Raw genomic sequence first — 22625 nt, forward strand, 5'->3', positions numbered from 1 at the left:
CACCGGCATCCATTCAACAACAACAACAAAAATAACGTTAAAGGACAATGTTCCATTTGCAACTTCAGGGCTTCCCTTTGTTCTCCCTTCCACTAGTTCCCTTACTCCATGTTATTACTTTTCACATTGATTTCACAGCCCAGCGTACACAAATCCCAGCAATTATCCCCAATACATGAATGGTTGCGCATGGGCAGACCTCTGCAACAAGCTGTCCTCTCTCCAGCTCATTTATGACTGCTGCAAGGATCTCACTGCTGCTCAAAATGAGTTCGTCCCCTGAATTTGTGGCCATGACCTGTTGTCACCCACCAGAAACTGTTGAGCTTTGCCCAGTAGAAGCCACATTTTGTGTTTGCACAGAGTATAACGCACGCAAGTCCTGCCTGGTGAACCACCCCGCATTTAAAGCGGCAAGGCTCCCTTCTTGAGGCCTGCTGTTCCTAGGTGGAAATGTCAGGTCACTACTCTCAAGCCATTTATTCTGCCCTGGGTCTGAAGCACAGAGGACCCAGAACGTCCTCTGCTCCAGCAGGCTGAGACACTGAGCCATGAGCTTTGAACTCACCATCAACTCACCTTCTCGATGACATCAGCAAAGCAGGGAGTTATGAGCGATGTAGACAAGTGATGTAAGATGCATTTTTGATATTTACAGGGATTTCTGTGGCAGTGCAGAGGGATTTCTTCCCACACAAAAGCAGAAGCGTGATGGGGAGTACGGTGACTTTTCTAGCTATGGTCAAAACAGCCATTATACGAGCTCGTCCTCTGAAGGAGGACAAATGACCCCAGCCACACTCTGAGGCATGCAGCACTGGGAACCATTTCAGGGTTAGGATAAAATGACAGATGCTCCTTTCTAAAACCAGAAGTTTGAGGATAAAATGTTTTAGACAAAGCCCTCAAAGCCAAATTAACTTCACAAAATAACCTGCGCATCCGCATTTCAGTGCAGTTACTGAGAACAACCCACGTTCCCAGCAACATGCATGTCTTACATACGAGAAATTCAGCTCTGAATTCAGAGCTTCAATATTTTCCAATGTGTTTCTGTGTGTTACATCACATATTAAGACCCAATTAATACATCCTCACTTTCGAAAGGGCGCACAAATTACAAGCTCTTCCAGATGGATGGTGGTTACGGGAAAGCATTTTCCATAATAATTCTCTTCCTAAATCACATCAATTGCCTTGGTCCATGTGAAATATTGAAGAAAATGGCCCGCGTTATTAGCAATGCCAGAACTACTAGCCATCAAAGTTATTTACGTACTGGACATGTTATCTTTTCCTGCACAGCATGGCTTGAATCCCCATAACACGTGCCCAGACAAAGCTCCATTAACATGCAAATGAGAAGTTCACGCCCCTCCTTCATTTTGCACACAAACAGCAGGTCCTACTTGAGATGATACACAAAGTCATAAGCGTAGGCAATGAAAGGATCAAAACAAGATAGGGTGGTTATAGGTGTCACAGTAATGCTTGCAAATCAGCCTCTCCTCTAATTACCAGAGTACTTCTAGGAGGGATCAATTACAGCAATATGAATGAACAAGATCCTAAAGTTGAAAAATGCACTAGACTAAACATGAATACAGCCATTGATTGTCATCAATACATACATTTAATGAGGGGTGGGCTTTAGCAAAAATATAGAACGTAGAGAGTTATAAGTAAGTACCTAGAAAGACCAGAATACATGACTCAGAGGCTTTAAGACTACCAGCAACACAATATACCCCAAATATAAAATCACTCCGCAGGCTATAATTACTCTTTGTGCTTTGTTTCTATTGCAAAGTTCAGTGTATGCATATATAACTGGGAGGCACAGGCAGGAAGCCAAGCCTCAAACTGCGCTTTATCAACTAATGATGTCTCCATTAGCCATGGGATGATGGTGCTCCAAACAGAAACACTGGCTTGCCCAGGCCAAGCCTAAAGATGACACAGTGTAAGCTCTCCTCCACACCAGGTAAGCTGCGGTTGAACATTGCCAACAAGCACCTGAATTTAACAAGCTCCCCTTTCCTTCAAGCGTTATGCACATTTTATTTCTCTTTTGATATGGAAAGCAGTCTTTTGCAATCGTGTAGCCTGGCTAACTAACAGGATCAGATGGCTCCGAAGGAAAAACTGTTTCAGCAAAAATTACAAGAACCACCCGACTTCTACAAGTCTTGCGATCAACAGGCAAGCAGGAATGAGGCCAAATTAGTGTGTGCTCTGTAAAGATGGTGGTCAGGCTCTTGCCATTCCTGTTTGGCTGCAGCTGTCTGGTTGCTTAGGACATCCGTCCCTGTCCAACAAGAGCACACACAGCAGCAACACGTTTCTTCCCTGTGTTCCTGTCACAACTTCCAGATGTAGCTGCTAATTTGCATTAGCCACTTTCCAAACCTATCCAGGTTGGTTTTTAGCAATTCTGAGTTCTTGAAGCTTCAATATTTGCCCAAGTGCTCAAAACCTCTTCGAAATGTGTTCTTACATGGGGAATACAAGAGCTGATGAACCTCTCCTTAACAAATGATTTGACAGCTTGAACCTTGTGTCAAGTCTTTAAAAGCAGTAACTTGTGATTCCACTCTGGCAGATTACACTGCACCCAGTGGCAGTTTCTTCTTAACTATGTTTGAGGAGCTAACTAGAATGTCTCACAAAAGGTCCAGATTCCCCATCTGATCTGTGAATGAGGTAAGCATCTCAGAGCACTGCTGAATCCACCACCTCTCTCCAGTGACGGCGTAGGTCCCAAACAACAACAACATTCACCTTCAGACAACCCAACCTTGGCATCTACGATTCAGAGAAGACAATGCTCCATCATTCAGAGAGCAGACCCAATCAAACCTTAGCCAACATCTCTGCAAAGTGATTCACGACACCTAAGAGGATTTAGAGTTAATGGGATTTGAGTTGGAGCGTAAATTCTCTGGGCTGTACTTTCAGCTCTTTTGGATGTACAGAGCAAGCTCCAAGTGACTGTGCCTTCTGCTTCTGTAAGAAGAGGACATGATGCGTGCTGTCATCTAGGCTGAGAAATCACTGAAATCACATTTCTGTACCACAGTTTTAGAACGACCATCTTCAGAAGTGCACATGCTCCGCAAGAAGGAAACCCCTGAGAGCAAAGAGTGCTCTTTCTGCTTGACTGGGATTGAACCCAGACTGCAGTGCAATGAGACCACAAGAAACACGCTGCATTTTGCACGACAGTCACTTGAGCTCTAGGAATCCCAGATCGCCTCAAAGCCAAGCCACAGCTCTGCCAGTGATAGCTTGACTCCTTACCCACCTGCTTGCGCTGTCCTCACCACACACGGCGTTATTTCTCTCTTCCTCTTCTCTCACACACTGCTGCCGAATGCATTACAAAACCCATCACGCAGCCCAGAGCTCGCATAACACTTCATAAAATTCTTTGGAGTTCTTCCAAAGGAAAAGCCCCGCATAAACTGGAGTTATCGTTGTCATCTACGGACTAAGCCCAGTTCAGAATTTGCTAGTGCTCAGTGCAGAGACTGAAGATGTCTGAAACACCGATCAATGTGCACCAGAGGCTGAGCTCAAAGCTTCATTAGCATCGCCCGTAACACTTTTCATCAGTAGCGTACAATAAATCACTGATGAATATTCAAGGCATCCCTCTGAGGTTATCTCCATTTTACAGATGGAGGCAACCAGGAGACAAAGTTTGGGAGCGCCTTGCCTTCAATCACCAAGCAGGTAGATGCAGAACTCAATTGTTTTGCCTGCAAAGACCTTTTAGGGAAAACTGCAAACAATATACAGACTGCTTTGCAGTGAAACTAAAGACACTTCATTCCCTAAATCACTAACATTGTTCCCTGCCCCTAGGTACAGCACCGCTTACTTTTACTACCACAGCACCAGCAAGCTGCAGCTAATTCAGATTCTCACAGTACAAAGTAGGGGCTGACAGCAAAAAGTCTTACCCAAAGATCTGGAATTTTGAAGGAGGCTCAGGGGAGACCTTATCACACTCTACAGTGCCCTGAGAGGAGAGCATAGCAAGGTGGGGGTCAGCCTCTTCTCCCAGCTAACAGTGATAGGATGAGAGGGAACGGCCTTAAGTCGCAGCATGGAGGTTCAGGACCAACCCTCCACACTATCAGATACGGACATAAGTAAGTGCATTAACTATGCACCACCCAACACTGAACAGGAGATATTTTTCACAGCATTCCAGCATCTCCAAGAACTGATGTCACCAAGCAAAATAAGGAATATCGTGACAGATGCGTTAAGGCGATGGAAACCACTTTTCATGCAGTTTCACACATTTTTCGGCAAGGAGTTTGACATTGAAGCGGGATGTCCTGGGCACTGACGGCCACTCTGCAAACGGATGCAGCAAGCTCAGTGCCGTGCTGACTGACAGCTGAAGCAAACAAACATGAATTCATGCCAGGTTTTTCCTCCCCGTGGCGACAGCTTTAGTAAAACTGCACAATTTAATGAGACACTTTATTTCATATTTATTTCACAATCAGCCTCCTTTACTCGCACAGGATTAGGCTCAGCCCGCAGTGAACGCGCTCCTTGGTTATTTAGCCATGGACATCAATGCTCAATTTATTCTGAATTTCTTCAGTTTGATGAGAGCAAGTGCTGGATTCTGCACCTGGGATGGGGCAATCCTGGCTGTATGCACAGACTGAGGGGACGAGAAGCTTGATGATCCTTGTGGGACCCTTTCAATTTGAGATATCCTCTGGTTCTGTGAATTTCTAAATAGAGGAGACCTTTTAAAATTGAATACCAGCTAAGCACCTGCATGGCTGCAAAATGAATTGGTCTGCAGACACTGTTCCAAGAAAGCCAACTTAGCAAAAATATCAAAAAAATAGGAAAAAAATTAAGATTGTCTTTATACAAGTAGTTTCCTAATCCAGCTGCACAACAGGTTAGAGACAACACCAATATAAATGGGATGGCCACTGACAAGAGACTGAAGGCTTATGATGTGTGAGACCAAGTTATTAATGGTGGAAGCACAACAGTGCAGCAACTCCATGAGGAGCTGTAAGCATCCCCCATCCCAGCAAGACAGGGTTGGTCCCCATCATGGGGACTGACTATGTGCACAGCCAAGTGCAAATGCAATGAGACACGGCTTTTCTGCAGGACTGAGGCAGCAGAACTACGTAAAATACACTTAATACGTACATAAATAATAGACTTAAATAGCACACAATAATATAAATACATATATAAACAAAAGAAAAAGATTTCCTAATTAAGAAAACTTTCATTAATACAATTAGCTTCCAGGATCTACAAGCACAAGGGGAATACTGAGGATTACCTAAGGATCACAGCGTGGATATAACTAACTTAGCTTCCCAGTTTTTCAGGGGGGTAGATGAGAACAGAATGTAGGGTTGGATCCTGCACCAAATACTTGCCACATTCATAGGGGAGATGGTCAGCACTTGGCAGCACCGAAGAGCACAAGAAACCTCATTCCTACAGGCACCGCAGAGCATTTTCCAATCAAGCCACACACTCATGCTTCTCTCTCATAAATAAGTCGACCACAAACTCACTAGCCTGAAGAGCTCATACTCCACACTTCCCATTTGGCTGCTGAAATAAAAGAGTTAACAGAAATCCGACATTATTTGAGGGGTTTTGACGTGCACGCACACACACACATCCATCTATTTGAGCAAAACGCTACTACCATATTTTCGAAATGTGAATACTGCTGCCTGGAAGAAAATGGGCACGGTTCCCTGTTTAGAAGGAACAAATTGTTCAGAACAAGGACAAATGCAATAGAGAAACCAGGCACCAGCCTCGCTTCTGCCGTTTCAGGCTCCTGGTACATGCAACTCAGATACAACTTCCACAGGATTTTTTTCCATGCACCCCATAACCACAGAACGGGGCCTGGAATAAATATTTACAGCTGGATGTCTGTATCTGCCTGTATCTGGATCTGTCTTATCAGATGCATACCTAAAAAGTTACAGGGCAATGCAAAACTCTGTTGGCTACAGTATGGGAGACAGCTACTGCCTGCAGGGCTGGAGGAACTGGGGATGGTATGGATACTGACTTCACCCGAGCAGGTTTGGGATAGAAAACATGGAATTTGCTGCTAAGTGTAAAAATTGCCCCTTTGTAGTGGAATCTCTTTTCTGTATTCATGCCACAGAACCAGAGAGATTGCAGAGAGGAGGAGCAGAGCTCGAAGGCGTTACCGCACAGGTTGAACCTCCAGCCTACAAACTTGCCGCTGCCCATCTTTATTACGGGCTGTGCAGCCCATGAATCCAAGCACTGGGAGCAGGCTCCCCCAGGGTCCTCAGGAGCCCGGAGCCTGCCCCTGTGCAAGCTACAGATCACTTCTGTCTTTGTTGGGGTTTTAATTGAGTTCATTACCACAGGTTTATCAGAGTTGACACTCCCCAGGATGCGACACACCACGGACTTCAGGGGAGACGCCAGAATAAAAAGGCTGTTATGTCTCTTAACCTCTGTCTCAAAAATGAACAAATGTTCTCATGGTAACTTCAGAGCAACGGAGAGAGGCCACCTGAGTCTCACATCCAAATATTTTATTCATCTCAGAACGGAGTAATCCCATTTCTCTCGAGGATCTCAGGGGAATACCAAATAAACCATGAAAGCTTTCCTGAGCCTGCATTTACTGTTCAGGTATTTTAATTAATACCTACAGAGCACGAACCAAACAGGACTACTTTCAGTGGCAGGCTCCTCCTCTCTCTGGTGATCAGGTTCAGACGCCATTACAATAAATCCCCAGCCTCCAGCATTAGGGAAGGTGGAATTTAAAATTCCCTCCCGTTATCAGAAAGCAACAGGAAAATAAGGCAGCAAAGAGCTCTGTTTGCAGCGTGGAGACCTCTCACTGGATTTTTTGAGGTCATTAACAGGAAATCAGGTTGTCCAAGAAATAAGTTGTGTACACAGGTTTGTCTCAGCATGTTTTTAAGAAAGGAAGTTATTCGAAATAAATATTCCCAGTGCTGCATCCACAACATTCATGAACACCCCATATATCAGGGCCTGGAAGCACAGAAGATGGCCCTGCAGAGAACCTCTCACTAATTAGAAACGAAGCTGGCTCCCTTTAAGAACTTGTTAGATAAAAAGCATTGACTGATCTATTTGCCATCCCTCTGAGTTCAGGCAATGAAATTTAAATCACAGAGAAGTGCTAATGATTATTTTTCAAGTCCGCTTTTCATGACTGAAAGCACGCTTCACAATACGGCAAAACCAAAATCTGGGCAGCTGGAAGCATGACTTCCTTTCTAATCGCAGCAATCCCTTCCACTTGGGCTTTGATCATCTGGAAATCTGAACGCTGGCATTCACCTCCAAAACCGATCTAAGTCCTGCACAGCTTTTTCCACACTTCCCATCACTTTTGTACCCACGGATGAACGGGTATTTGGAGCAGAAGGGCGACTGCTAGAAAGACCAGAGGGCTTGGCAATTCCACGTGTCTTCAGACTGACCCAGCGCAGAGCAGAGCAGGACTTGCTCATCAGACACACGTCATTCTTTTTCCCCTACATCATTAGCAGCCCCTTCCCTATCGGTGCATGCAAATCAAACAGCACAATTCAGTTCTCTGTGACTTCTTGGCAGATGAGGAGCAGCCCAGTGCAGCCACGGGTTGGGCTGCTGGGGCTCTGCATCATGTTCCTCCCTGTGTCCAGCACCTCCAGCAGGACTGGGTCCCCCAGGCACGGCTTGACTCCTGCACACTTTGGCACCTCTAACATTTTTTTTTTTTACTTCCCCTTCTAAACTCACTCTGCAGGATACAGCCTTTTGGGAAACCACGTGCAAGCTCATCCGTTATCATGCCAGCACAACTTTTCCTGTCCTTCCTCATCTCAAGATCTAAAAGAAAACACTATTCAGATACGTAAGTGCTACAGTTAACTTCTACTTCAGCAGTGCCTTTAAAAAAAAAAGGAAAAAAGTTATTTTTGTTATAAGGAAAGAAAATAAACAGGGTATCCTCTGATCTTGAATAGAACATAGCAGATTTTAGTGACACTCTACATAGCTTCAGCAATGTAAAGTCTTACTAAAGGTTTCTTCCTCTGTTTGTACAAGTGTTCCCTAATTATCTCAGGAAAGTTATAGCTAGGTTAGTTTAAGGAGGTGGCTTAAATTTTGCCTGAAGTTATTAGAGAAGAGCACACCTCTCTGCACAGAAAGAAGTGGGAGAGCAGTAACTTCAGGTGAGGTGACAAACAGCAATTAGCTCTCAAGCTGTTTGCAGCCTCAATATCCCTCCAGAGCTCAATGCAACGAGCTCTCTAATCATTTTTTATCTACACAAGGTGAAATCAAATAACACTACAACACAAATCTTGCTAACACCCTGCCTTTGTCCTACATTCAGAGCCAATGCTTAAGAGCACAGATTAGTTATAAAACCACTGTAACAGTGACATACTTTCAGGTAGTGCAGATTCTGTTTAAGTACCGACAGGGGACACGTTCAAGCCCTGTTCTGCCCTAATTAATTCAGCATATTAGCACCCGAGAAATATTTGACCCAACTCTCTCAATTTAAATCCATGGCCAAGAGTCCCCGGGTCAGCACGACAAACACGACAGGCCAGCTGTTTCACACTGTAAGAGAGCCATTAAAAATAACACGAGGAGTTAGTCAGCTATTGACAGAATCAATGGGAGGGAAGGAAGCTAAGTGTCTTGCTGCAAAATGAAATCACAGGAGCTGAAGAGTGAATCAAAACGCTGCCTTAGGTCACGTAATGCTTAGCACCAGCCCAGCTTGGGCTGGAGAACACATCTCTGCCCCAAGCTCTATCTACACACATGGATGGTTTTAGCACTGGAAATCCACCTGTAATAAAAAAGGTGATTCTACTGTCTGCTAAACCTCTGGCTATCAAGCTCTGCAAGCACCCATGCAAACCTCCTGGTTTCAACAGCCTGAGCACTGCTGGGTGCACCCTCCCCACATGCTCCTGCCACGCTGGTCACACTACTGCCACGAATCCTTAGCTGTCCTGTCCTATTGCCTGGAGCTGTTGGCAAAATGCAGAAACCAGCCCCTGCCACATTTCTCGCTCTTTGCCGAGAGCAAGGCTTGCACTCACACTGTTGCTCCTGCCCTAGAACAAAAAAAAAAAAAAAATGACATGTTTTAAGAATTAGAGAGTGTATCCAATTCCCAGCTAGTATGATTTCTCGTTCAGACCAAATGATCTCCAGAGGTCCCTTCCAACCCCTACAGTCCTTTGAGTCTACATTTTATGGGGCTGGGGAGAAAAGGAGCATAACAGAGGAATGCTCCATAACCCTCACCTTCCCTGCCCATGCCCAGTGGTGAAGCTCAGCCTCTGGCACAGAGCCCTCCTCCACCACCTCCTCCTCCTCCAGAAACTCACTGCCTCCTCAGACCTCAATTCCTCGCTAGGAAATCCATACAATTGTTTGAGTTGGAAGGGACCCTTAAAGGCCATCCAGTCCAACCCCCCTGCAATGGACAGGGACACCTGCAGCTCCATCAGGTGCTCAGAGCCCATGCAGCCTGACCTTCAGTGTCTCCAGGGATGGGGCATCCACCACCTCTCTGTGCAACCTGTGCCAGTGCCACACCACCGTTATTATAAACAACTTCTTCCTTACATCCAATCGAAATCTCTCTTCTTTTAGTTTGAAACCATTTGACTCCAGTTACTCAAAGGGAAGGAACTCCTCAGCCCAGCTTTGTGCTTGCCCCAGAATTACTGAGCCCCTGAGTGATTTGCAGCTTTTGGTCCATTTTTGTTTCTGGTGCTGCAAAGCAAAATTCATCTTAGAGCACAGATTTCTACACTACTTCTCTAATCTGCTTCTTGAGTAGCTCGAAATGTCAGCACACAAGTTAACATTGTTACAAGTCCTTCTAAACTCAACTGATACTCACAAAACAAGCATCATTCCCAATGCATCTATGTAAAGATAAAAGTGCAAATAAAGACAAAAGCAGCATCCAATATCAGCATCATCACAGAAGTGTCATTACTTCGAAACCACAAAACCACGGACTTCTGCTCCTTCCTGCAAGATCCTCAGCACCATTTCCCAGAGCAGTTCCCGGGATACGCTCTCAAGTTGTCACTCCATTCCCAGTGCCATCCTTCACAGCCAACGAAATCACTGCTGTAAAGGAGAAGTCTTACAGCCAGGAAGGGAAACCCTGCATTAGGCTCCCAGCTCCCTCCCTTGTAAAATAAAGAGGAAACCGGCATTCCAGGAAATAAATATGGTTAAAAATGGTTTCGAAAAATAAAAATGAAACAACAAAGGCGACTCCTCCACACGCTGCTGTTCCTCTCCTCGGAGCCAGGACTGGAGAGGAAGGAAGGAAAACCAGGACCTTGCAGCAGCGGGGTTGGAGAAGGGGAAAAGCCCCATGGAGTGCCATGCTGGGGAAGTGTCTTTGCATCTTGCACCGACACAGCAACGTGCAAGTGAAGATCTCACAAAGAGCAAAGAGGATGCAGCAGAACAGAGTTCTGCCAGAGCACAAAGTTGTTAAGAAGTTTAAAACAGCTGCCCTGCTCGCGTTTATGAACAGGGCAAAGGCTGTGTTTGACAGCATGGAAACTAGAATAAGGAATCGGGCAGCTCAGAAACGGAACCCGAAATCTCTGCACGCAGCCGGGACGTGACCCCAACCTCCTGCAGAGGGCTCAGAGCAGGGGGACCCTGCAGCACCGTGCACCACCGACCCCGAAACCTTAAAAAAAGAAAAAGAAAAAAAAAAAGAAAGAAAAACCTTAAAAACACCCCCCACCCCCCAAAAAAGAAAAATGCTTAGAAAAAAAATAAACGAATAAACAAACAACCCCTTGTGCGACTTTCTGAGAGGTCGGTCCTTTTGTTTGTGTGTTTCCCTTCCATCCCGGTCTCAGTGCAGCACGAAACGAGGGGAATCAGGAGACAGCAATCATCACATCACGGCATTCTCCGCAGGCGCACGGCGCGGGGACACGCGGGGCACTGCCCCGTCCCCATCCCCGCCCCGGCGCTCCCGGGACGCGCAGCGTTCCACGGCCGAATTATTTCTGTCATTCGTTGTTGTTTTTTTTTTCCCCCCTAAATTTGGCTTTATTCCCCTAATGTGGATTTTTGCCTTCAATTTGGCTTTCTTCCTTCAGTCTGGATTTTTTTTCCTTTTTCTTTTTTTTCCTCCAAGCCCGCTCGGCAGCGCTTCCTCGCGTTGGGCAATGCACCGTGCGGACAAACGCATTGAAGGGGAGGGGGAGGCGAAGGGGGGGGGGGGGGGACAATTCAACAACCCCAAACGAAAACCCACCCCAAATCCCACACGTTCTTAATTTTTATTTTTTTTTTTTAAAAGGAGCGCGGCACTCACCTGGTTTGGGATTTTTCCTCCCTCTCCACGACCGTAAAACGAGGCGGGAGCCGGGCAGAGCGGGGCCGGGCGGGTGCGTCCCCCCCGGGGGTTGGCACCGGGCAGCCCCCGCCGCGCTGCCGCCTCCCCCGGGTCCGGGCGCAGGGCAGCCCCGCTCACCCCCAGCAGGGCGCTGAACCCCGGCGTGCAGCCGCCTCCCGCTCCCGGTGCGCGTTCGGTGCGAGGAAGCCTCGGGGTGGAAGGGGGGGGGGGGCGTGGTGCGCTGGTACAGCACTGGGGCAGCCCCGCCGTGCCCGGCGCTGGCAGCGGCAGCGGGAGGCGGCGCAGCGCGAGCACAATGAACGGGCGATGACATCACCCTCTCGCCTGCGGGGGCGGGGCGAGAGGCTGAGGCGCTGCATTCCCATTGGATGGAGCAAAGGATTCTGGGAGTTGTAGTTTTTCGCGCCAGCGTGCCGTACGGTGGGAAGGAGCGCCGGGACTCGGTCTCCCGGCAGCCCCCGCGCCGCGCAGCCGCCAGGTGCGACTGAGGGGAAGGGGGGGAGCTGGCGGCCGTCGCCATGTTGGTGGCGCGGGATTGCTTTAGCGCAGGAGGAGCGGCCGCGAGCCGGGTTAAGATGTCGGGAAAGGGGGAGAGCGGGAGCTGGGCGGTCGCTCCGAGGTGGTGTGGAGGGTTGGAAGCGGAGGAGCAGGCCGCCGTGGCGGCTCGCGGAGGGCTCCGCGCGGCTTTCTGCTGCAGCCCGCAGCGGGGCCCTGAGGCGGAGCGGCGCCCCCCGAGGTGGGTGCGCGGCGGCGTGGGGCGCTGCGAGCCGGGGCCGCGCTGCGGCGGGAGGGCAGGACGCTGGGGAGAGGGCCCGGGAGCGTGGTGCCGAGCTGCCTTGTCCTCGCGTGCGTTTAGCGAGCGGGGCTGAGGTGTCGCGGAGGCCGGGGAGCCCTCGGGGAGCACGGTGCGTCCCTGCCAGCCGCCGTGGGGCCGCTGGGCCGCGCCTTCATTCCGGCGGTGGCAGCGCTGGGGATGTGTGGCTGATGAGGGCGGTGCGTGGCCAGCAGGAGGAGCTTTGCTCGCTCCTCAACGCGCTGTCCTTTTATCTATAGAGCCACGCACAGGGAGAGGGTAAGATGGGGTAACCTTTGAGAGCGGGTGGATGGGAGCCTGGGCAACCTGGTCTAGTACCAGGTCTGGAGATTGGTGGCTGTGCCTGTGGCAGGGAGGTTGGAACTTGGTCCTTGGGGTTCTTTCCAGTCCAAGCCATTCTATGATTCTGTGGCGTTAAGACCTCTTAGCCAGTCTGGATTTGGCCAAGCTGACTTGTTTCCTTGCCTTCTAATCAGTGCTTGCTGCGTAGCATTGGCTAATCTTCATCAACACGCTGCCTTCGGGTGCTGTCTTGGCTTCAGCACGCCTGCTTCCTGGCTTCTGCTTTGGGGAGATGGCTTGCAGAGTGCTCTGCATTGAGCATCACTGCTGCTTGTGTTGGGCTCTGTGTCACAGAATGGGGAAATTATCAATTTGTCAAAGGGGAGGTTAATTTCTGTTACGGGAAGGCGAGTTCTCTTGTTATTACTGTAGTAATCTTTACTCAAAAGTGGGAGGAAACATAGTGTGTTGTACGGTGCGCTAAATAACGTGGTTTCTCATTACAGCTGATTCCTGTGAAATAAAGTGCTTTATTCCTTCAAGAAGATACTCCACTGAGAGGAGCTGGAGAGTTTCATAGGCTCCCTGGAAGTACGGGCCAAATCCCAATAGTGGTGTAGGTCAGGAGAAAGGATTTAAAAGTTTTTCTTTCTAAGGTATTTTGGCTCCTCCTGGAGGTAAGTGCAGTGAATTTCTCAGGATCACACCTCACAATAACTACACAGGTATGGTGGTCTGTCTTCCCCACGGTGCAGTCAGATGGTGGAGAAGGACTGTCATGAGGCGTTAAGTAATTCACATCACAAAACCTAAACCTCAGCGTTTTTCAATATTTGTCGGTGTTGTAGCAATACTTGCCATTCTTCTGTCTCTTTAAATTCACATCCCTTTTGTCAACGAATCTGAGCCAGAGTTTTGCCTTCACCACCCTCCCGCAAAGGGCCAGGTGTCTTAGGACAGCACATGCACCTCACGTACCTTCTGCCCACCCCCACCTTATCCAGTTTTGCTGCATTCATCACAGAAGAAGAGAGTGTAATGCTCTGTTGCCACTATAACTTCCAGTTACAGTTTCATACGTCTGAAGAATTTTGAATTAAAAGCATTGCTCTCTTTGTTTTATTTCTGTGTGGGTACTTCTAGCTTTGTTGGGGGGGGGAGCAGGCAGTGTTATGTGTCAGAACAGTTGCTGTCCTTAAACTTTAAAGCTAAGCCTATGCTTCTGTTTGTGCAGCTGATACCAAGTAATGATGGTCAGTAGTGTGACAGGGTGTGTGTCTTTTCTATAAATGGTAGAAGACATGGATATGAAGTTGTCTAGGCTAACTGCCTAGTGACTACATGCTTTGCTTTTATGCGCGAAGTATCGCTGGATGTCACCTGCACTCATTCTTTCTCTTCCTTCCCCCATCTTGTTTCTGTGCTGCTGCTCTGTGGAGGAGGCAGGGATCCTGCTTTACAGACAAAATTACTTCAGTGTTTTACCACGTGCCTTTATCCGATAATGTAGATGCTGCTGATGTCTGCCACGTCAAGCATTCCTTTCGCTACGTATTCACCGAGACAAGTAAAAGAGTTTCCTGTGTTGTGTAGTTCACTTTCATGAGTTTGGGGGACCCAATATTTGTCAGGGTCTAGATTTTACTGGTCATAACGTAGAAGATTGTAATTTTAAAACCTGTGTTATCTCAAACCTAGATAATCTTTTTACACTGTTCGTCTGGAAATGCTTGTACCCGCTTACCTTCTGACCCAGATGGTCTTAATTGCAAGATTAAGAAGCTTATAGCCGTACTGCAGAAATAAGCACTGCCTCAACGTTTCATGACTTCAAGTGACAAAAGAACTGAAGGGCTGCCTTTGCTATGTTTTAAATACATGCATATACTCTGGGTTTCATGCAGTTTATGAAAGGTGCTTCAAGTATTTGTATGGTCCTGAGCCCGCTAAGCTGTGGTGTTTGTCTGTACTTCGCCGTGCCAGCACCCTACGCTGCAGAAATGACGAGTTTTCCTTGTTGCAAAAATGATTTTGGTCCCAGTGCGCTCAGGTAAGCAAGCACTCTGTGTCTGGTGAATCAGGAGAAGCAGCTGGAAGTCGTGGAAGAGGGTGCAGAGAATGAGTAGGAACGTGTGATGTGTTTGCCTTCTTTCTTCAGAGAAGCAATTAGTTACACGTTTGTATGTTTTCCTTGCTTTCATCACAGTAAATTCTTGCTCCTAATTAAAACCCGAAAGAATTTGTTGCTGTAAATTCAGCCTTCACTGGATAACGTACTGGAAACATGGCTACAATCTGCATGAGAAATGCACACCTTTACAAGATGGAGTGTAAAAGTGTTCCAGGGGAACTTAGAAGGCGTTTTGTTCTTGTGGAGTCACCATCCGTGTCAGCACAGCTCGCAGAACTGTCAGGATGTTTGGCTTCTCTCAGTTTGCGTTAATTGTTGGTCCTATGTAATTGCCAGCGTGCAAGTCAACTGGGTGGGAAGGTTTTCGTAATGGCTTCTAAAGATGACACACGCGATCTCTATTTGTCTTGGCGTGTAAATAAGCTTTAAAATTCCACTTTGTTTGTTGTCTGCAGTCCCTGTGGATGAAAGGGGAGAGCTGTAGCGTCACAGGCACGCTGCTGCCTTTAGGGCCTGTGAAAAACACAGGTACAGACGCATTGAAATGGCTGCTCTGAGCCTGACGTTGGAGAAGCTGCTGTGATGGTTTCCTTCTGTAAGGACGTGCCAAAATGCTTTGTGGAGAGGTAACAGCTTCAAGGTGAGAGAGTGGATTCACCTGGGTGGAGTAGGTAAGTAGCTCCGTATGGTGCTTCCAAGTATCTTAATGATAACAATTCAGGGAAATGAAATATTGGTTCTTCAAGCAGTGAAAACTTGAGAAAACACAGGTGAGAATGGAAGGGTTCTGTATGTTTGTAAGTGTTCATAAATGGAGCTGTAGGGAATGGTTAAATTTCTGGAAGACCCGAGGGTTTCTGTGTTAACTTCTGTTTTCCTGTTTTTCAGCACAAGAGGAGCCTCTTCGGGTGTCATGGGCACGTTCTGCAGTTCAGTAGCAGTTACACGACATGGGCTGGGGGTGCACAGGCTACTGCAAGTCCTGGCTCGCAGGAACTGGTTTTGAGAGAAAGGAAACCTCAGGGTTTTTTTGGAACTTCCGTGAATTTAAGCGAGGACTCATTGGCGATAGTGAAACAGGAAGTTACCTCTATTTTTGGCACTGGACGGGGATTAGGATAGTGAACTTAATATTTGCTAATCAGGGCAGTGTGACAGGCCTTGGCGGAATCGCATGCGGTCTGCGTCCAGGAGATTGCAGTTGTGGGGAAACTCACTTTCCCAGCTAGCAACGGGAGAAACTTCCTGAGCAGTGGGAACGGACGAACGTTCTGCTTCTCAGCTGAGTGGAGGTGGTTCTCTTGAGACCATAAGTACAACCACGCAGTCCAGCACTACCCAAAGAGCTTTCGTCTTGGTGGAATGAGACAATATTTTGTGGTTTAAAAAGTAATCGTATTGCTTGGCCCACCCAGCTCCCGCAGAGCTGTGAGGACTGGAGCCCTGCACTGAAGGTGTGCCTTCACACACCCAGCTGACTTGGCCGGGGGCCCGGGCTGGCTGTAAGCTCTGTGGTTGGCTGTGTCCCAGCTTTCACGTACCCAGCAAGAACCCCAGCACTTCTGAGTAGAACAAGTTAATGCTTGGGATGCTCTGGTGTAGCTGTGGTTTGTGCGTGCTGCGCTCATTAGCACGACTTGATCGCAGCTTGGGTTGTCCAAAGCAAGTCGGCTTTTGAGGTTTGCTGGCTGCAAGCCCCGCTCTGTTGCCTGTAGACCTGGGAAGAAGCTCTGTTTCTGTTGTGCAGTGATGAACCTGGGTTTGCACCATGTCTCACTGGGGAGCCCATGTGCACATCCATGCCACACAAGCAGTCCATGAGCTGACAAATCCTTAAGCCAATCTTCACGCTTTTGAAAAATGAGGGGTGAGGGGATAGGTAGGGATTCTTCCTTTCATGAATCACAAACTACCGAAATCCAAAGCTCACTGGAAGTAACTTTTTAGAGAAGTACATTTTAGGAAACTGAAAGGTATGAGTAAGGCAGCGTGACCCTTCTGTTAACTGCAGACTTCCAGTGCTGCTCCTTGTCCCTCATGTGGTTTGCAGAAAAAATGGACGTGGGTAATATAGAGGTAAAACTTAGAGCTGGCATATTGTGTCAAGTCATGCACTGCTATAAGGAAGTCCTGCAATGAAACTACTGATGCCTGAGTCCCTGGTTATGGGGAATAGTGTGCTCACGTTCTCTGGCTTTCAGATGCAGTGGCACAAAGTTACGTGTTGGTTTTGGTGCGATTCAGCTGAAAACCCAAACTTTTGCATTGTGAGTGAGTTAACAGCAAAGCAGTCAGAGCATTCCTTAACACACACAAGCCATTTCCTTTTGGATAACAGCGCAATGTGAAAAGGCACCCAGCTGCTGGGAGCTGTTACTTGATAGCATCTCCTGTGCTGGAATCCCCTGATTTGCTGCTCCTCCCTTTGACAGAGTTTTCCCAGTTTTTGTTTGGTATGTTGTCACTCATTGACTATTTCCCACCTCGTCACGTACTCGACTATTTTGTGTGTGGTTTTGCCATTTCTCTGCAAATACCTCTTCCTGGAAAACAACGACAGTGAGTAGCTCACACTGCTGGGCAAGTTTCCATTCCCATGGTTTCACTTGCTCCATGCTGTCCAGTTACTTACATGCAGCATCCTAAGCATCTGATTTAGTGGAATGCTAGTAAGCGCTGACCTTTGTGTCTGGCCTCAGTCCATGTAGGTCAGGTTTACACAGGCTGCTTCCTACAGTGAATTCAGTACCTACTGCAGCCCTTGGTTGCACTATTTCATGAAAGGACAGTGTTATCTGCTCCTGCAGAAACTACAGGAAGGACATGCTAGGGTCAGTCACTTAAACCCAGATCTGTTCTGAACCTTGCTCCTGCACACACAAGCCCTAGGGCTCTCAAGTGAAAGGGATTATCACATCTGAGCAGCTCTGCTGTGCTTCAGTATAGGAGGGAGATTTCAAAACTAGCACAGATGTTTGACGTTGACCATTTATATTACCTCTCAAAACAGCTGCTGTCTTATTCCCCAGTTCTCAATTTGTCTATACCAGAGCCGCCCTGTACTCAGATCATTCAAGGCATGACTCCCCAGGCTTTGAGTTCCAAGCACTCAGCTGTGAGATGCGGGCTGGGTGGCACAGCTCACTGAAGGAGCTCAGTGTTGTTATCTTCGCCCTTTGCACTCCTGTACCGCACTGCACAGTTCCCTGGTGTGCCAGCAGGCCTGTGTGCAGCAGCAGAGTGATAGCAGTCTGTTACACCCCCAGCCCCGTGGCTGCTTTTCTTTAGCCCAAGTTGGAAGCATAGGAGGTTTGTGTGACCTCTCCAAAAGCCTGGAGGGAGTCAGCGAGGTGATCGAGAGCACTTGCAACAAGGCAGTAAAAGGTGGTGATTGGACACGCAGCACAAGCCAGTCCTTGGGCTGCTGCAGCCTCCATCTCGTTAAACCATGCACCTCAAGATGTGGTTTGTTCTGTAGGGGAGGAGTAGCAATGCATCCCTTGTGTACGTGGTTGTTAACGGTGTTTTTTTCTGCTTTAGGTCTCTGATGCACAAGTGCCGAATGTTTTGGTCCCTTCTGACCAGGCTCGAGGAACCCTGAAAGCTGTGAGCAGCATTGGTGGTGCTAGGTGTAGTCAAGACAGGTGATGGGAGAGCTCGAGTAAGACGTGGAGCAGGTTTCCCAAAGCTCTGACTTTTTAACTGTTACAGAGGGTACACGTTTATTCTATGATGCAGTTAATTTCTTACAGTTAAGGATTTACATGCTACATCTGCACATCTAGCCAAATACAGCTTTTCTTTTTAATGGCAAAGGAGATTTGCACAAAGAGAATTGGGCACTCAGCCATTTCACATATAGGACAGGTGTTTTCCATGTCAGTGTTTTTGCAGTGTGCTCTGGTAAGAGTGCAGTCAGCCTCAGCACAGTGCAATTCCTTACTGTGCAAATGTGATCTACTATCTCCGCTCTGGCAGTGGTGAATCGTGTCCTCTGTGAGCCTGTGGTTTCACTGTAGTGATTCTGCTTTAGTCGTTTTTTAGTTGCACAGCCAGGTGGGTGCTGCATGTCACTTGGGATGTGGAACTGTGTGTCATTAACGAGTTCGTCCCAGTGAAGTCCATTAACCCCTCTGCAGATCCCTGCCTGCTACGAGCTCCTCTCAGGTCTTGGGTAGCGGGGTGACCACTGGCCCAATCCTACCTGCTGTATATTTCTGTATTTATATGTTATATATTGCCTGTATGTCTTGATCCAATTTTAACTTCATACAAATCAGTAAGCCAAGGGGGTCAAGGCAAAATAGAGAAGGGCGATGTGTTGCTGGCAGAGACCTGGAATGGAGTGGCAATTCCCTGCTGAGAACAGCTCGGAGGTGTCGCAGTCAGTACAGTTTGTGTGAATGTTTCTGCTTTGTTAAAGTTTTTAATCCCACCTGTCTTCCTGACTCTCGTTTCTGAGAAGGTTCTTTGGCTGTGGGTTAACCTTGTCAGGAGAACCAAGGCAGATGCAGTGCTTGGCGACGGGAGCAGGTATGTGCGGGGGCTCTCACAAGTTTCTGTCAGCACCTCAGCTGTGCAGCTCTCCTTGATGGACGATGTTGCTGCAGTTAGTTCTTCATTATCTGAAGGTAAATGTAGACACAAGTCAGGACAGCCAAGATGTTGGCTTGGAATATGCTTGCCTTCCTGTAACCTCAGTCATGCACTCTGCTGTGGGTAGTTCTGCCTCTTAGCCACAGTCAGTTTCCCAGTCTTATTCCTCCCGAAGCCAGCGTGCAGCTGAATTTTCCCAGTGCTTAGGTAGGTCTTTAAATGCACGTTCTCCAGGCAGTGTGTATCGCTGTGGGGCACAACAGGATGGCTGCCCTGGGCTGCCTGGAACTCATTCCTCAGCAAGCAGTGGCGTGGTGGTGAATACGAAGTGTTCCTTTGCTCGTGTCCAGCACCCATGAAGGGCTTCTGGAGTTGTCACCATTTTCTTTCTAGATAACACCTCGGCTGTCCGTGTGTATTCTGTTCTGTAGTAGCTCCCTGTCAGCTATACACAGCACACTCAGTACTCTCTGTGTGCACGAGGGCCCTAGCGTAATTCCACATTTGTCCGGCCGTTTGGAGCTGGTGACTCCACTGGCTGCGCTCCTCCAACCGCTGCATCCCATCATTCTAGGAAAGAAAAAAAGGAAGGTTGGATGCCTTGGGATCAAATGTTCTTCTTGAGCCTGAGTGTGGAAATCTTGCATTATAGGATTTTGAAATCTTTTGCCAAGCAAGAAGGCTCTGAGCTTGTGACACGAATTGGCTCTACTCTTTTTCACACAGTCCTTGAGAGAGGTGTGGAGGGCAAAAAAGTTTGATCCATTCTTACTTTTTAGTCAGTGTTTGAGTTAAGAATCTGTAGAGAAGCCTTCCATTTTGCGCCATCATTTTTATGCAAAGGCCAATAAATGACATTTCTTAGGCATTTATTTCGTGCTTTACATTACAGCTACATGTGTCCACACATTTACTCAAATACTCTTACTGAATCATAGGATACTTAGAGTTGGAAGGGACATTTAAAGGTTATCTACACCAACTCCCCTGCAATGGACAGGGACACCACAGCTGGATCAGGTTGCCCAGGGCCTGGTCCAGCCTCACCTTGAAAATCTCAAGGGCTGGGGCATCCACCACATCTCTGGGCAACCTGTTCCAGTGCCTCACCACCCTCACTGTAAAAGACTTTTTCCTTACATCTAACCTAAATCTTCCATCTTTAAGCTTGAAGCCATTTCTCTTTGTTCTATCACAGCAGACCCTGCTAAAGAGGTCTGGTTTTTCTTCCCTTCTTTCCTTTTCTTCACTTACCTAATGTTAAAATTGGGCCATAAGCCACGAAAGTTGTCTGTTGTCCCTCACAGACAGAAGTGCCGTGTTGGAGGTATCAAGTGAAGGCACAACGCGAGTATCACTCTACAGTATTTCTGCATTTGAATGCATTCAGATGCAGATTACTAGCAATGCCACTTCACTAAAAGCTACCTTGGAAAGCATCTGTAGGTAACATATAACTTCTTGAATCTTGCAATAGTTTGTGACTACTCGGATACTCATTTTTATAGCTGTTTTGTTGCATCACAGAAAATACTTGCAGTCCAAGACATAGAGCAGCTTTGTTAATTCTTTAGAACGGTAACGATTTTAAGAATAGCCCAGATTTTCAAGGCAGGGCCATCAGATCCACATGTTGTTTTAAATAAGATGAATGCATGCGCTCACAGAGTCAGTATTCAGGCAGGGTTGGCTTGCTAGCCTGTCTGTTGTTAACAGGGCAGCAGAGAGCACGTGGCTCATGTTAGCAGTCAGAAATCCTCATCTCCCCCATCACAGCCCATCGTGGGGAGGTGTCTGTATGTGCAGAATGGCAGTGCCAGCAAGGACTGGCTGTGGGTGTGGTGGGACGGAGCGGCACGGTTCCTCAGCTGCAGAAGCTCAGTACCCATGATGCTAACAGGCAGGGAAGGGAGCTTGGCCCCTCCCAGTGTTCCCACTGCTCAGGTCGCACCTCTGAAGCCTTCCATGTCTCCAGGTAGTGCACAGTGCTGCAAAATGTGTGTCAGATGTGTGGGTCTCTGCTTGCTTCGGCATGAGAGAGGCTGTTCCGAGTGCTGCTTCAGTTCAGGACCAAAATGCGTGTAAGAGATAACAGAATAAATTAGCAGCATTGATTAGGGACTGAAGCTAAGGCACTGTTAGATTTGTGCGTGGAGTTTCTGGGGTTCATATCGCCAGACTTCAGGTGCGTAGCAGGTGCCCAGTCCATAGCTTTACTTGTAACCTGCAGAGAGGACCGTGCGCATCCCAACTCCTCTTATCCTGACTTGGGAGTCTAGGTTTGCAGGCACAGGCTAGCCAAAGCCTGATCCCAAACACGATTTGTGCACGTATAATTATTCTCATGTGGAATCCCTCTGTTTCTGACAGTTAACGACTAGACAGTTAATTATGTGAGTAACTATAATGCAGGAATGGGCTCAGTTCTCATGCTGTCTTACAGGGACGCTAATTTCTCTCTCGAGATGTTCCTCTCAGCTGACTGCAGAGGGAGCAGAAGTTAGAACAGCTCAGAGGTGCCTACACCTCCAGCTTAGATACATCTCACCCAGTGTGTCTGCTGGCTGATGTGACTGACGTTGGGTAGTGCCTGCCTCATCTCTGAAGGTCTGTAGGTGCTTATCACATTTTGTGGGATCTGATTCCTCAGCTGATGGCATAAACCGTGACAGTTACTTGCATAATTAGCAGGTAGTCATTAGCTTCTGTAAAATCAGTAGAATTCCACATGGGAGCAATTGCAGATGTGTTACTAGTTCAGGGTGTTGTTGGCTGGAGATCTGTTAGGAAGTACCTAATGAACGGCAGTAGTAAGTGATGAGGGAAGTTTATCATGTTCTAAGACAGAGTGTTTCATGTTCTGTATTTGATGCTCTGTTGGGAACTCTCCTACTGTACTACTTTTTTAAACAATGTTGGAAAAAAAAAAAAGGCACATTTGAACAAAAACTCAAAAATTCCTATCCTTGATTTCAGTTCAGGACCTGTGTTTTCAGAACTGAATTCCTGTCTAAAGTGCTCTGACTCACCAAAATACCAGCAGTCTTCATTTTGAATGGTTCCAGACATACAGCACAGTTGAGGCCTTAGTAACTGTTACAGTAGATAACGCTGTTATCAGTTTGCAGAAATAGCACAAACTGGAGACCAACTCCAGCAAAAGACTGAAGATTTCCGAGGCATCTTCCACGATGGCTGCAAACAGCAGATAATTCCTGGCTCTCCCTTCCACGAAACACAGGTGGCAGCCAACACGCCCAGGCAGATCTGTGTCCTTGCCTTCTGCAGGGCTGAAGCCTTTTGAACCAGTTCCCAACGCTGTGTCCAAAGTGCAAAGAGGGTGG

At 47.5% G+C, this 22625-nt stretch overlaps 1 protein-coding gene and 1 long non-coding RNA gene across 4 annotated transcripts in view; one reads left to right on the forward strand and one right to left on the reverse strand.

Annotated features, from left to right (window-relative positions):
* RAB30 (RAB30, member RAS oncogene family) overlaps positions 1-11698 on the reverse strand; it is a 40912-nt gene extending 29214 nt beyond the window's left edge. The window contains exon 1 of one of the 2 annotated variants that reach the window (XM_021382411.1): positions 11417-11698. The gene's annotated coding sequence lies outside the window, so the exon portion shown is untranslated. The remainder of the gene's footprint in view (positions 1-11416) is intronic. The other variant, XM_021382407.1, reaches the window with a different exon arrangement.
* On the forward strand, positions 11851-20149 carry LOC110390874. Of its 2 annotated transcripts, none has more exons than XR_002433919.1 (2): positions 11851-11936; positions 13061-20149. It is a non-coding gene; the product is annotated as an uncharacterized LOC110390874 (long non-coding RNA). The 2 variants fall into 2 exon arrangements; XR_002433918.1 differs by lacking the exon at positions 11851-11936 and adding an exon at positions 11944-12194.

The sequence above is a fragment of the Numida meleagris genome, chromosome 1, assembly GCF_002078875.1.
Source record: "Numida meleagris isolate 19003 breed g44 Domestic line chromosome 1, NumMel1.0, whole genome shotgun sequence".
NCBI classification, from domain to species: domain Eukaryota; kingdom Metazoa; phylum Chordata; class Aves; order Galliformes; family Numididae; genus Numida; species Numida meleagris.